Genomic DNA, 15,988 nt, shown 5'->3' with positions numbered 1-15,988 from the left:
ATCCTTACTGATGACCTGCTAAATGCAAGACATTGTTGTAGATGCTAGAGAAACATTAGTGAGGAAGATGGACAGGGTCCTTGATAGGGTGGTATTTTCATTCAAGTAGAGAGAACAAACAGTCAACATGAACACAGAGATAGAAACAAGGTAATTTAGTAATGATGGGTGCTATGTGGGCAGTATAACAGTAATGAGACAATTGCCAAGGAGGGATTCGTTAGGTGGAGGGGTCAGGGAAAGCCTTCCTGAGGGGGAGTGTTAGCTGATACTTGAATGGGCAATTCTTCTGATGTCTGTTGGGCTCGATAGTGTGACCAAGAGTAGGCAGGCTGCCAGCTGAAGCCCTGCTCCATGCATCTCTCACACACATCCAGAATCCTAGCTTAGGCATTTCTATGGCAATGGCATAAGTGGAAGAAAGGGAACACATGTTTCTGGATTCTTCCTGTGTCACTTGCTAACATCCTTGGTTAAAGGAATTCACCTGGACAAACCCAGAGACAAATAGGGAAGTTACCCGTGATGTTAAGTATCAAACGATGTGGATAAAGTGAGGGCTGAAGAAATGGGATCATTAATGAAATCAGTCAACTATATATTCTTCTGTTAACTTTTCTCTTAGCTAAAATGTTTTTTAAAAACACATTGTTTTTTCTCTCCTTTTCTATAGCAACCTGTTCTTGTAGTTGTGGATACACTATCTCAGTATCTTCTCAAACTTTTTGGAGAAAACGAATTAGAATATTTTTTTTCTTAGATTTTCTTAGTTCTGTGAAAAATTGCTTTTTCCTCAAGGGTCAATATTATTTTTTGGCAATTTTCTCCTCTTGGTCTCTCTCACGGATCCTGTGGTTTGTCTTAGATGTTTGCTGATGTCTGGATCTCAGTTCCCTTTTGTGGAGGACTGAGTTGATTAACATCAGCCACAGATGTGAGCTTTTCCTATCGATCTTTCCTCCAATTGACCTCTCCCCTGAATGGGAGGGCTTGGTATACTTGGCAGGCTTTAATTTAGGGAATAAAAGTGATGAGCAAGCAGGCAATACCAAAATAAGGATCATTTTACTCTTAGGTGCCAGTACCCACACTAGCAACCTTGATTCTATCCATATTTAGATATGGATATTTTAGAGAAGAGCCTCTAGCTTTTGTTGGGGATTAAATGCTGCTGCCACCCATCACTCTGCTTGGTCAGGGGCCTGGGAAAGGAATAAATGGCTGAGAGGAGAGATTTCTAGTTTTCTTTCCCCCTTCTACTCTCTACACCTGCCTCTGCCTCGCCAGAAGCCTCTCAAAGTTTTAGCAGAGAAGAGTGGTTTCTGCCTTCACTGCCTCTTTATCTTGTTTCCTGTGCTCTGTTATTGGTCAGCATGACCCCATCTGCTTTCCATCTTCCAGACATTGATCAAATCTGTAGTCCACCCAGGCCTGGGATGGTGAGACAAACCCATGTGTTTCCTCTTCTGTCTTGAACTGGAAGGTCATGGAAACCTTGAAAATCCCACAATAAATCCTTCCCAAATTAAGATTGCCAAACATTAAATTTTCAAGTGGAGGAATTTAAGTAAATCGATTTATACGGTCATCCCTCATTATCCACAGGGGATTGGTTCCAGGACCCCGACAGATACCAAAATCCGAGGATGCTCAAGTCCCGTATGTAAAATGGCCAGTCCGGTCAGCCCTATGTATCTGCGGATGTGAAACCCACAGATACGGAGGGCTGACGGTATTAACATTGTCCATTTCCTGTCACTTACAGCACCTTATTGTTCAGTTTCTCCTTACAACAACAACGGATATTAAATTTAAAGATTTCTTTTCAGAAGGCACATACTCATAAAATACACTCTTAGTTTCCTTTTGGTGCTAGCTATTGCAGGAGCAAATGGCCCCTAGCAATTGCAGGTTTAACTTTAACCGAAGAGTCTTTCCCTTAAAACTGTTCTACAGCCCTTAGAAGCTTCTTTAATCTAGCTGGGAAAGACCCATTTAGACATGAATGAGGATTGTTTTGAAGTCTCTCTGCTGAAAAAAAAAATCTCAAGTAAAGTAGACCCTTCAGTCCTCCCCCCCCCCCCCCCCCCCCCCCCCGCTCCCCACCTGCCCCCACCAAAGACATTTCCTGGAGATAAACTGTTCTCAAGCCAAGTGTTCTGCTAAAGAGATTCCAGGCTCACAAGTGCTTCAGGCAGATTGCCCATCCTGCAGGGCTGGTCTGCAGCCAGGGGCTGTCCAACAGCACAAAGCTCTGGTTTAGTTGTGCCCATCTTGGAGGTTTAAGATTTAGGGAGGGTGAGCAATCCTTTCATCTCTTTGCCTTGAAGTTTTGGTGGGAGGCTTCTCACTTTGCCCTGGCTTGAAGAAAGGAAAAGAAAATCTTGACTATATATATATATATATATATATATATATATATATACACACACATATATACAATGTCAATGGTTCTAAACACATGCAAAATAGCATGCCCTTTTTCCAGAACACTGGAAAACTTATTGCTGGCTGGAATTTTGTTTGACCATTGAATCATGAAAGGCATATAATTATAATTTCTAGAACGTAAGCAGAACATGCTTAGGCTTGTTTTGGAATCTGTGTTTTGGAATCTGTTAATTTCAATGAACTAGTCCTACTGACGGAAGAAAAGAACATATATTAAACCAGTTAGGTCTTCCATGAGCGTTGTCACTGTAATACTCTGAGGACACTCTTGTACCGTAAATTTCTCCCAGCACCATTTGTTCATTTGTACTATTTCCAATTAAACTATCTTATTTCAATTGAACTTTTTTTTTTTGGTCTACAATGGGTATGAGGTAGTCTTTGGGGGGGGGGTCAAATGGCTTGGACCATGGTCTCTGGTTGTATACACTAGTATGTAACCAGTTGTGCATAACTCAGTGGTCACCAGTGCAGGAGACACACAGACAGGCTTTCTTTTGTGGGGACAAGCAAGTATCCAGGGGCACTGCATGCAATCCTGGACCCCCTTTTTCTTGCTTTCATGAGGTCAGGAAATCCCTTTGCCATTTGCTCCAATACCATCCTGAAGAGGGATGGAGGATGGGTAAACTCATCTGAGAGTGATGGCATCGGCCTCTGTGCACCGGTGCTGAATCGAATCTTAGAGACAGAATTTTGGGTGAAGTAGAAAAGAACAGCTTTATTGCTTTGCCAGGCAAAGGGGGACACAGCGGGCTAATGCCCTCAACATTGTGTGTCCCAACCCGGGGGGGATCTGGTCAGGAGTTTTAGAGCAGTGGTTCAAGGGCAGGTTTGCTGATAAGGATCAGGGTGTGTGCAAGGCCTGCATTCCTTTAATCTGGCCTCAGATGGTCTCCTGATGAGCTTCTGTGGTTCTCGAGGTTATCAAACTGTGACCTTCTCTCTGGAATGTGGAATGCTTCATCAAGCAGTTAACATCTTCCATTTGTTGGGGTTTTAGTTCTGCAGAGAAGCTCAAAGATATTGTTATGTGTATTCATTGAGGCAGAACCAGAACCCTGTCCCAAGGCTGCACTATTGTCTCTTGACTGTTCCTCCCTTGTTTCTGCATCCGCTCTCTTCCCTGATTAGTAACTGATTAGAACCTGCCCTTTAGAACTCAAGGAGGGTCATAGAAGCTGAACCCTCATCCCTACGAACAAGAAATGGGGGACACAGAAAGGCTTCCATGCCCAGGAGCTCCACAGGGTCTTGCTTGGTTTCTTTCTTTCTTTCTTTCTTTCTTTTAAGGTTTATTTATTACTTATTTATTTTAGGCTGTGTCAGGTCTTAGTTGTGGCATGCAGGATCTTTGTTGAGGCATGTGGGATCTTTCGTTGCAGCAGGCGGGTTTCTCTCTGGTTGTGGCGTGTGTGTTTTCTCTTGTTGTGCGTGGCTCTGTAGTTGTGGCGCGTGGGTTCCAGAGCACGTGGGCTCTATAGTTTGCAGCATGCAGGCTGTCTCCTTGAGGTGCACGAGCTCAGTAGTTGCAGCACGTGGGCTTAGTGGCCCCACGGCACGTGGGATCTTAGTTCCCTGACCAGGGATCGAACCCATGTCCCCTGCACTGTAAGGCGGATTCTTTACCACTGGACCACCAGGGAAGTCCCCCTGCTTGGTTTCAAGAGCTAAAGAATTTCATATGAGGTGCCTACATTCCTAAAGGACTATCTAAATAATGTTATTGGACCAAGTTTACTATGGTAAACTAAACCGTCGGTTTCCCCTCTATGCAGCAGGTGGGAATACTCAAGGAAGCAACAAAGAATCTACATTTTCTATATTTTCTTTGCACCGTGGTGTGAATAAATCTGTGATTCTGATAGTGTGTGTTTTTCATGACCTATTTCTCCAGCTTGGGATACAAATATATTCCCATTTCTTATTTTTCCAATTATTAATTCAGACAACCCTAAATTCTTCCTCTGGAGTTCTCTCCTCCTACATCCTCAATGGTCAAGGACAACAGGCAAAAGTGACCAGCTCTGCCTTAACACTCCAGAGGAGACGGGGCCCGGAAGGATGAATCAGTTCTGCTGCAGTTGCTGCTGCTGGAGATCTGTCCTGCTTGCCCACTGGGGCAGGGGTGTCTCTGCTAGTCCAAACCCATCTCTGTGCATGGGCAAGAGTTTGGATTAGCAAACCTTTGTGTGAGTCACTGGTGCAGAACTGCTTCCCTCTTCAGCCTCATGCTGTATAGAACCAGCCTCCCCTACCAAATTTCATAAGCCTGTGAGGAGGTCCAGTACCATCCCAAACTTCCCTTCCCTCCTGGTGGGTGTCCTAGGAGGGCTTTGCTATTCTTTCTTTCTTTCTTTTTTTAATAAATAAATTTATTCATTTATTTATCTATTTATTTATTTTTGACTGTGCTGGGTCTTCTTTGCTGTGTGTGGGCTTTCTCTAGTTGCGGCAAGCGGGGGGCAGAGCTACTCTTCGATGCGGTGCGTGGGCTTAATGCGGTGGCTTCTCTCATTGCAGAGCATGGACTCTAGGCGCACAGGCTCAGTAGTTGTGGTGCACGGACTTAGTTGCTCTGTGGCATGTGGGATCTTCCTGGACCAGGGCTTGAACCCGTGTCCCCTGCATTGGCAGGCAGATTCTTAACCACTGAGCCACCAGGGAAGTCTGCTATTCTTTCTTGATGGCAGAACTTGGTCAGACCATCACAATCCATCCTGATAAGTTCTCCTAACTTTGAATGTCAGGCATAAGGAGTTGAGTTTCCTCCAGGAAACCACTGGCTTTCAGAAAAGTAGTTCATCTTGCCTACAGGTATGTTAAGGTATCTTCTTGGAGAAGCAAACTCTGTTAAATGACGAAAAGGTTCTCCTTTCCCCTTGAACCATGAAATTAAGGACCTCATTCTCTATTTGTTTAACTAAGTAGGGCCCCTCGAATGATATCTTGTGTTTCTGCTATTTGAAATCCATGCCAAGAATATAGGCACATATACAAAAGATTTTTTATAGTGTTATTTAAAATGATGGAAGATACATAACAATTCAAATATCCTACATGACTGTTTGTTGAGGTATTACTTTCTATTTTCTTTTTATTGCTGGAAAACTTAGAGATAGTTGAGATGGCTTTTCCCTCTGGAATTTGTACCTAGTTTTAAGGCCTGTGTTTCCTTTGCCCCAGATGTTTTTGCAGTGCCTAAAGCCTGAGTTGCTTGAGCATAGTCTTTCTTCTTGGCACTTGGGTAAGCCTAAAACAATTGGAGAGATTAGGTATAAGAAAGCAGCAAGAGAAGGGAGGAGATTCTCCAAGGCTGAGAAGGGGGCCAAAGTCTCTGGTTTCTGGTGGTGGTGGTGGTGGAGACCCACTCTGTAGGTGTCCTGGTGAGATGGCAGGAGCCCCAGGGTGAATGGTTGCTTAAAGCAACTAAGAACGTTGGGCTGTAGGCACAGAGTTCCTGGACTGACTCTATGATGATTGGAATATATATATATATATAATATACTAATAATACTAATTTTAGTATTATATATTAACACTATTATACACATGTAAACACACACACAGAATTAGAATTCTACGACTCTTCAGAGTTCTCTGCTGGAATGTGATGGTGTGGGAACAGCTGGGCCCTAGATCATCTTCCTCCTTTTCTTTTCCCACTCTGGGGTTTGCCCAACACGTGAAGGACCTCGTACACACATTTGTGTTCAATATTCCCAGAACACCTACTCCTTGGTGTGCACACTGGAACTATTCAGTCTGGAGTAGAGGGACTGAGAAAAAGGGTTGTGCCAGTGCTAAAATTCTAGGGTCTCTGATACCTGGAACATGGTTTAAAAGGAGGAATATAGGCTCTAGGTAGGCATGTCTCCTTGGCAACTTGAACCCCTTACCCTATGAGGAGGGTTATGGCCAGAGAAGGGCCAGAGTGAGACCCTCTTAATTGTGGGCCTAAAGTCAGGGCCCCCTCTTGCCCAGGTCTAAGGTTGGTACTGGTCTGTCCTGTGGATTATTCATATCAAGTGAGACTTCCTGGTGCCTTTTGATAGATTACATTGTTTGGTGCCAAGCTTGGAATGTTCCTTGCTGAGCAAGTTCTTTTGTGGTATTTGTGAAATATTGTCAAATCTGCTCTGAGAACTTTCCCAAGTGTGAGCAAAGCTGTGAAATCCTTGACAACAGAAAGAGTTATGGTTTACTGAACTTGAACTGGTATACTTCCCCTTTTGCATTTCCAGCACATAGCATCATAGACCTCCAGAAATATTTTTTTATCATAGCTACAGAAAAATTTCTCAATTTCTTCTTAAAATGCTGAGAACCCAGATTGCATCCAGGACAGAAATCAGGAACATACGATGGTTTGTAACTAGTAAAGAGGGCAGAAGATTGTCTCCTTGCTTCTTCTCCTTCCTCTTTCCCTGTTTCTTCTTGGCATTTGTGACACTTTGAGGACTCCAAAAGCCTGGGAGAATGCACATCTCCCAAGACTAGTAATCAGTGGAAGCTTTCTCATAGGGAAGAAGACCAACTAATGGGCTAAATATGTGCTGTTAGTATGGGGTAGGCAGTTTCCATCACATTCATTTGGTAGCCAGCTAAGGTTGAATTTGGAGTGTTCCTTCTTTCCCCTGAAGTTCAGCTGCTGCTTCAACAAGAGAGGAAGGCTGGATCCTGGACCAACCTAAAAGACTGATTGTGTTACCAGGATTTATGTCATATCTACTAGCAGTATGCAAGGAGGTGTTCAACATAAAAGGCTATAATGTGTCATGATTCCTTAACAAGGTTACATCCATAAAAATAAACCTGATAATAAGAATTTTTCCAAACTGAAAGTTCAGGAAGTCAAGAAACTCAGACTTTGAATTCAAGACAGTGATTTCAGCCCACCATTTAATCTTTTTTTTTTTTTAAATTGAAGCATAGTTGATTTACAATGTTGTATTAGTTTCAGGTGTACAACAAAGTGATTCAGTTATACATATGTATATATCTCTTCTCTTTCAGATTCTTTTCCCTTATAGGTTATTACAAAATGTTGAATAGAGTTCCCTGTGCTATACAGTAGGTCTTTGTTGGTTATCTATTTTATATGTAGTAGTGTGTTTATGTTAATCCCAAACTCCTAATTTATCCCCCCTCCCCTTTCCCATTTGGTAACCATAGGTTTGTTTTCTATGTCTGTGGGTCTATTTCTGTTTTTTATATAAGTTCATTTGTATCATTTTTTAACGCTTTCTCCTCTTTCAAATTTCAACAGAGTCAATCAAAAAAAGTCCAGTGAGAGGATATATGCACTGAATTAGCAATGCAAGCCAGGGAAGGGTGTCATTTATAAGTCAGAAACTCTGAGGATTGTTTTGCAAGGTAGAAGTAGGTGAATCTGGATTAATGGTCCATGAGAGAAGACTGTCTGGGAAGCACATGGAAAAGAACTTCATGTAGCAGAATTCTCAGAATGGCAGAAGACCACAGTGGTGTAGCAGAGGCTTTAAAACTCCACACAAATTTCCCTTCCTAGGCTCTAAAACCCATGCTTCAGCTGTTACACCAACACGTTTCTCTAGAGGACTCCCCTCCAATGACCGGAGCATGTTTCTCAAGTGGTGATGCCTGACAGGTTACCTGCCACCACTCCCCTGCCTGCCCTGGGGCAGATTCTAGGCCAAGGCTGACCAAAGCACAGGCATAATAAATAGTACAGTTGCCTTTGCCACTGGGTAGGACAACCTCTGGGGTATGATTCATGCTCCAGAGCTCCCAGTGAGGCCAAGCTGAGTCACACTTCAGCTGAAACTACCCCTTTGCCCAGCTTCTTTGCTGCCCAATTCTGTTTCCCTCCCTCCCTAAGGATTTTTCCCCAAGAACACTTCCTCAGTAAATCACTGCCATAGGAATCCTCATCTTCGGCGTGACCCTTAGGGAACCTGACCTAAAACAATGACCTAGGAGTGGTACCAGGAAGCACTCTCTAAGAATGGGAATCTAGAGTTGCATCACTCGCTGATGGCGATGAGGGCCCCATCACTTGGGGTAGGTGTTGTATAGACAGCCCTTGGAATGCTGTAGCAGTTCAATCGTTAATACATTTATTTGTAGTGAGCAGGTGGAAGGAAACAGACTACTTTGTGCAAAGTCTCTGCCTTCAGAGAACTCACTGCTGTTTAAAATGATCTTCTTTTATCTTTGTTTTCATGTGTATTGTTTGTTTTCCACTAGGACGGAAGCTACCACATCCAAGATCATGTGCATTGTGTTCACTCCTGTTTCCCCAGCACCTACAACAGTGCCTAGCATTTAGTAGCTAATCAGTAACTCTTGGTCAAATAAATAATAAAAAATTAATGGATGGGTTGGAGGAAGGAATGACTGAAGATTTGTTATTAGGTGTGGTGGCCAAAACACTTAATGATAGGGCCCAGGCGCTGCCAACAGAATGATCACCAAACATAGGGCCTGAATTCCCCCTTTTGCCAGGTGATAATATTTTAGTTAGTAGATCTAGGGAAACAGTCTCAAGGGTTTAGTCAAGAAGAATGGTTTCTACTTCTACTGCATCCTTCTTTTGTTTCCTGTGTTCTGTTTTCTGTCAGCATGACTGCATCTGCTTTCTATCTTCCAGAAATGTATCAAAATCTATAGTCCACTGACACCCCACATGGTGAGGCAAGCACATGTGCTCTGTCTCCCATCTTGAACAGGGAGCCCATCCAAACATTGAAGATCCCACAATAATTTCACTGAATATAATTATTAATATGCTAGGGCTTAAGTCTGCCATTTTATTTGTTGCTTTCTGTTTGTTCTCTCCATTTTTTTTCTTTCTGTTTTCTTTTTCCTCACTTCCTGTGGGTTACTTGAACATTTTTTAGAATTGCATTTTGATTTACCAGTAGTGTTGTAAAGTATATCTCTTTGTATAGTTTTGTTAGCTGTTGCTCCAGATATTCCATTATGTGTTTGTATGTAACCCATCATAGTCGATTGGTGTTGACATTCTACCAGTTTAAACAAAGTGTGGAAACTTTGCTTCCTTTTGCATCCTTCTAGCCTCCCTGTTCATAATATACTTACCTTAAATGCTTCCTCTACACATATTTAGAACCCAGCGGGGATGAAAGTCTTAGCTCCTGATTTCACTCAGACTTTTCTGAGGCCACTCCTGCAGGGTTTGAGCCCCTCATTATGGATGGGTGAGGGTGGAAGTCTAGGCCCCCATTCAACCTTTGCTGGCCTGGATGGGAATGAACTCTGATTTTTCTGTGGTGTTTGGCTGGAATAGAGCAATTATTGTTTGGAAGTTCTCTGCCTTAACAGGCTGTCCTTTTTCCTGGCTAAAGAGAACAGGCTTTAGTTAGAGCATTTAGGGGTGTATGTCCATTGGTGTTTCTGGGTTTCCAGCTTCTTCAGCTCCAAATCTGAGATATTTGAGGCCACAGGAAAATCTAGGGAACTCACCACTGTGTCATTCCTTCTTCTGAGCCAATCTGCCTACTTCTCTCCACCTTTCATAGACTTATGTTTCATAAGACTTATGTTTTCATAGTCTTATGTTTATTTCATATGTGATGTTCAAGGTTTTTAGTTGTATTTAGTGGGTGGGATAGGGAAAAGTACATCTCCTCCATCTTTCTGGAAGCAGAAGTCTGCTGTATAGGTTTTTATAACCTCTAGAGTCTGACTCACGTGAATACATTATTATTAAAAATCATTCAATAAAAATAACAAATAATGCAATGGAAACAGTTAAAAGCAGATTGGATTCCTAGATAAGAGATATAATGAATTAGAAAATCAGATTGAGACATTTATCCTATCCCAGAGGAAAATGATATGAAATTAATACGAAGAGTAAAGATAATGAATATAAAGGGCAGTTCTGAGTCATGCATTCTAATAAGGATTCCAAAAAACTAGAACTAAACAGATGAAGGACAATCATTAGGAAAGAAACAGTAACATGTCCTTGACAATTTACAAAATGACCAAAAGAAAGTTGATAAAAATATGTGAAAAAAAATCCACGATGTCTCCAGGAATTAAAAAAAAAAAATCATATTAAAGTTAGGAGATAAAAGGTCTCTCTTATGAAAATGGATAAATATTAAAATTTGATGACATTCTAAGGTAGCCAGTATAAGAAATGGTTACTTTCATATGTTGCTGTTGGTTGTATAAATTGTTGCAGGATTTCTGGAGGGTAATTTCACAACATACCTTAACATTCCTAAAAATGTGTATTGAGTCTGACCCAATTACTTCAGTTCTATTGTATTCTTAGGAAATAGTAAAAAGATATGTGCAATGAGTTACCTATAGTTCATGGCAGCTATAGATTTAGCTATGGTTCATGGCAGCTACCTATATAATAGTAAAAATTAGACACAGTTATATTAGCAAAACTCTTGGTAGTATTTGCTGTGTATCAGACACTTTCCTAAGTATTGTCCATATATTAACCCATTTAATTCTTCCATCATCCTATGAACTAGGTCTTATTATTCTTATTTTATAAATGAGGAAAATTGAGGCATAGAGGGATTAAGTCAATTGCTGGGATGTGAGTCAGTGCTTGAGTCCATGTCTTTCACTGCTTTATCTGCTGTCTGTCTAGATACAATTAGGCAACATGTATATACAGCCCTTAAAGTAATTGTTCATATTTAAAATATAAAATTATGTTCGAAGTTTATTGTTAATGGAAAACTGGCAGGCTACTAAATAATACAAGGCAAGCTTAAGGGAAAAAAATCTAAGTGTAGATTTCTAAAGTGGAGAATCTAAGTGTAAAAGATTCGTGTTAAAGGATTAATGGTTTTTCCTTCAGAGCTGTGGTATCTTGAAGTCATCATTTTGATCGTGCTGTAGATATAATGATTTACCTAGTCATGATAAATTCTGGGCAAGTGCTAGACAAATTCACATGTACTGCAATAAGAAAAGAGGTCTTTGAGAAGAAAATTTGAATTTTCTTCAAATTTTTAAAAAACTTGGATGAGTAGAGGCATGCTTCCTTCCAAAATTATCTTGTGTTTGAAAATTAAAAACTGATTTCATCAAGCTTTGCAAAACTGATCTCATAATTGGAAACTGGATTTGTCAGCCATAGAAACTGAGATAAAGAAGTTTTCCCTAAAATTAGACGATTATTAAAACTTAAAAATTAGGACTCCTCAGGCATTTCCTAGTCTTTTTTACCTTCTTAGACATCGAATTTACCTGTGGTTCTTTGCTCACTCATTGTCACCCCTCTGTAGGCCTGTCTCTCTTCCTCAGTTATTTTATCCCTCATCGCCTGTCACCGCTGAGAATAGTTTGGGGGATAGGCTGAAATCAGTGGTTGTTTTTTCAGGTTATCATAAGCAAAGTGACCCAAGCAGAGTGATGTGGACAGGGATCCTAGGATCATTATTCTCTCCTGAGAAAGCGGACTTAAATGAGTGAAGATACAATGAATGAATACATGATACTTGATAGACGTCCCTAAGATCCTTAAATATAATACATCCCAATAATTTTAAAACCAAGATAGCAAAAGTGATGTTGACAGTAAATCATATGTTTAGTCCTTCCTTGAGTAAAGCATCAATTGAAATAAGAAAGAGCATCATGCAAACCACTATGGCGCTAACATGGCTAAAAAAGAAGTTCAGACAGCAGTGTCATGCCAACACTTCTAATTTTAATCACAGCTCTAAATAGTTAAGAGCACACCCAGAAAATGACAGTGTGTATATCTCAGTCTGGTGTGTTTCGTGGTTAGCATCTCTCTGACATAACTTTAGATAGTACAGGTGGCTTCTCTTCTTAGGGGCACAATTCTAAATGTGGCATTTACTTTCCAGAGGCTGTGGTTTGAAAGGAGAGGAATGACAGCTACTTGCATAATTACAGGTATGATGACGAAACTTATAAGTATCCCTTTTGGATCTCTTAGAAGTTTTCAATTAGGAGGGATCCAGTAAGGAAGACGTGTAAAGGTTGAGAAGTCGTAATTATTTTTCCACTTTTATTTTGCTTTGTACTCAGATGACATTATCTTTTAGAAGGCAAGGTGAACATCTAGACACACATATATCTTTGTTTGTAAGAAATGCACTGGCAAAGACTTTAAAAATTTTTTTTAAACTTTTTATAATTTTTAATCTTATTATTTGTTAAATTATTTTTTATTGAAGTATAGTTGATTTACAACGTTGTGTTAGTTTCAGGTGTACAGTAACGTGATTCAGTTACACACACACACACACACACACACACACATATATATATATATATATATACACATATTCAGATTCTTTTCTCTTGTAGATTGTTACAAAATATTGAGTATAGCTTCCTGTGCTATACAGTGGGTCCTTGTTTGCTATCTGTTTTATATATAGTAGTGTGTATATGTTAATCTCAAACTCCTAATTTATCCCTCCCCACCTTTCCCCTTTGGTAACCATAAATTTGTTTTCTATGTGGGTCTATTTCTGTTTTGTAAATAAGTTCATTGTTATCTTTTTTTTTTTTTTTTAGATTCCACATATAAGCAACATCATGTATTTGTCTTTCTCTGTCTGACTTACTTCACTAAATATGATAATCTTTAGGACCATCCATGTTGGTGCAAATGGCATTCACTCTTTTTTTATGGCTGAGTGGCAAAGACTTTTTTAAAAATCAGACCCTCACGCCTATGAGTCTTCCCTGCTGTTGTAATTTCCCACTACATCATGATGATGTGATGACTCACAGGCCCAAAAGCCACTGAGTGAGTGGTGCTGTCGTTTCCATGGTGATCAGGATCCAAGTAAAGGTCTATACGTGCATATATCTTGGTGTCTGTGCTACTTAAGTAGATCTAAAACAAGTAAAAGAATGGTGACCTGAAATACATGTTCTGTGACGATTTGAATCCACAAGGACAGGGTAAATCCTCCCCACAATAAGGAAGATTTTGGTTAAAGTGGTGAAATGAGCACAGCATCAAGTTCTCCCCTCCCCAGTTCTCCTAAAGTGGCACGTAGACCATATTTAAAAGGAAACATGCGTAACAGTGTTGTAAAACAGGAATGGGTAACAGCTCCATGCAGGAAACTGGTGAATCTCTGCCAGCTGTAATAGAAATGGGAGAGGGTATTGGCAGCTATTAAAATGGACACAATCTGCGCTCTTGAGGAAAAGTGCAGCAAGTGTGCTTATTATTCTTATTTTATAAATGAGGAAAATTGAGGCATAGAGGGATTAAGTCATTTGCTGGGATGTGAGTCAGTGCTTGAGTCCATGTCTTTCACTGCTTTATCTGCTGTCTGTCTAGATACAATTAGGCAACATGTATATAATGGTGGACACCAATAATCCCGGACACCAAATGTGCTCTCATTTTGGAGAGGCTCTAAGACTCCTCCCTGACATGAGAGGCAATCCCAAGCTGTGAAACACTTTTCATCTTTGAATGTAGATCAAGCATAGAAATAGAGCAGAGAGCCTGGCTCTGGGGGGGGGGGGAGAATTTGAAGCTCTCATCTATAATAGGTTCTTAGAAATACGAGCATGAAACTGGGGAGAGAGGTTTGAGCTAAAGATAAAAATGTTGGCATCTAGCTGGTATTTACAGCCATGATTGAGATGGCCGGATGCAATCACTAAGGGAGACCATACATAAAAGAGAGATGAAGCCCAAGGATTGATCTGTGGCATGTTCCAATCTTAAGAGGCTAGAAGGAGGGAGGAAAGAAAGAGTCAACAAAGAAGATTGAGCAGGAGTGAGCAGGTAATTCCTAAACTACCAACTATTCCAGAGAGGCTTCTCGATCAAAATGGTGGGCTGACTGAACCCCTTCCTTTCCTTTCCTCCCAAGATTTCATTGATGTGACAGTAAATGTATGTGAATAGGAATAAATCTATGTACATGTCGAAACCAATCTAAGTGCCATCATGTTGACAAATATTTGGAAAGCAGAAGGTATCTAATGTTCTTTTTCATGAATAACACAGGAAACAGTAAACTACAGCCTGCAACACACAGGAGCCAGCTCTCAGGGGAGATGGGAAGTGATCGCGCATGAATAAAGACTCCAGGCTCTGAGTCAGCAGATGCAGAGGGCAGGGGTGGGCTCTGGGCTGTCAATCAGGGTGAGCAACGTGAGGCTTATATATAGAATAGGTGGACTGAGAGGCTTTCCCACCAGCTGGAGCCCCACGAAATGCTCTCTGAATAGACTGGAAGATTTGCCTGGGAAGGGTACTTGTTGTGTGTGTTGAATCTAGGTAGGGAGGAAGAGGAGAATAGGGGGAGAAGCTTAGACTCTCGCAGGGGATGGAAGGGGCGAAGGAATAAAAGCTCTCTCCAGGAGTGAAATATGCCAAAGCGTTATATCCTCAGAGTAGAGTCTTTTGATCACTTTGGCAACTGTGGGATTTCTAACTCAGCCTGCCTAAGTCCTCCCCACAAAGCACATATGCAGAGCCCACGGGGAGCCATCCCGTTAAAGAGAGGCCGTACTGCATAAACATTCCAACAAAATTGCAGAGGAACTACACTCCTGCCACCTATACGAATCAAAGCAACTCTTCATTTGCAATGATGTATGTTAAATCAACCATCACCAGACATTTGTGGAAAACAAAAGCATGAGAAGGAGGCAGAAGAAAGAGGAAGAAAAAAAAGAATGTAAAGAGCAGAAGAGAACATAAAATTCTGTGATATTTTAAATGATACTTCATCCATAAAATAGAGGAAATAAAAAGAATTAATGGATATTAAAATAGATTATCAAATTAAAATAATTAAATACCACTATTGGTGTGGCAATGCATGAGTATTACATAATCACACTGTTGTAGGCATTGTTTCTTTTTTTTTTTCAAGCTTAGAGTCAACCTAGAGTCAACACTCAAATCTTAATTTGTTGCAGAAAAAAAATGCAAACATTATCGATCCTGACAGCATAGAAACAGCTGAACAGTATAGAAAAAGCTGTACAGCATAGAAACAGGTGATAGAACATAGAGGGGAATGGAAAAAGTGATAGAAGGAAGTGTGTGAGCTTTAATTGTATCTAACATAGTCCAGAATCAATGGGTAGCCTTTGTTTAAGTGTATTTTTTAAATGTTTATTTTATTGAAGTATAGTTGATTTACAATGTTGTGTTAATTTCTACTGTATGGCAAAGTGATTCAGTTTTACATATATATATATATATATATATATATATATACACATTCTTTCTCATATTCGTATGGTTTATCATAGGATATTGAATATAGTTCCCTGTGCTATACAGGAGGACCTTGTTTTTTACCCATTCTCTATATGTTAGTTTGCATCTGCTAATCCCAAACTCCCAGTCCATCCCTCCCCCACCTCCCTCCTCCTTGGCAACAACAGGTCTGTTCTCTATGTCTATGAGTCTGGTTCTGTTTTGTAGATATGTTCATTTGTGTCATATTTTAGATTCAACATATAGGTGATGTCATATGGTATTTGTCTTTGTCTGACTTACTTCACTTAGTATGATAATCTCTAGGTCCATCCA

The sequence above is a fragment of the Balaenoptera acutorostrata genome, chromosome 6 (assembly GCF_949987535.1).
Source record: "Balaenoptera acutorostrata chromosome 6, mBalAcu1.1, whole genome shotgun sequence".
NCBI classification, from domain to species: Eukaryota; Metazoa; Chordata; class Mammalia; order Artiodactyla; family Balaenopteridae; genus Balaenoptera; species Balaenoptera acutorostrata.
This window is presented reverse-complemented; position numbering follows the sequence as displayed.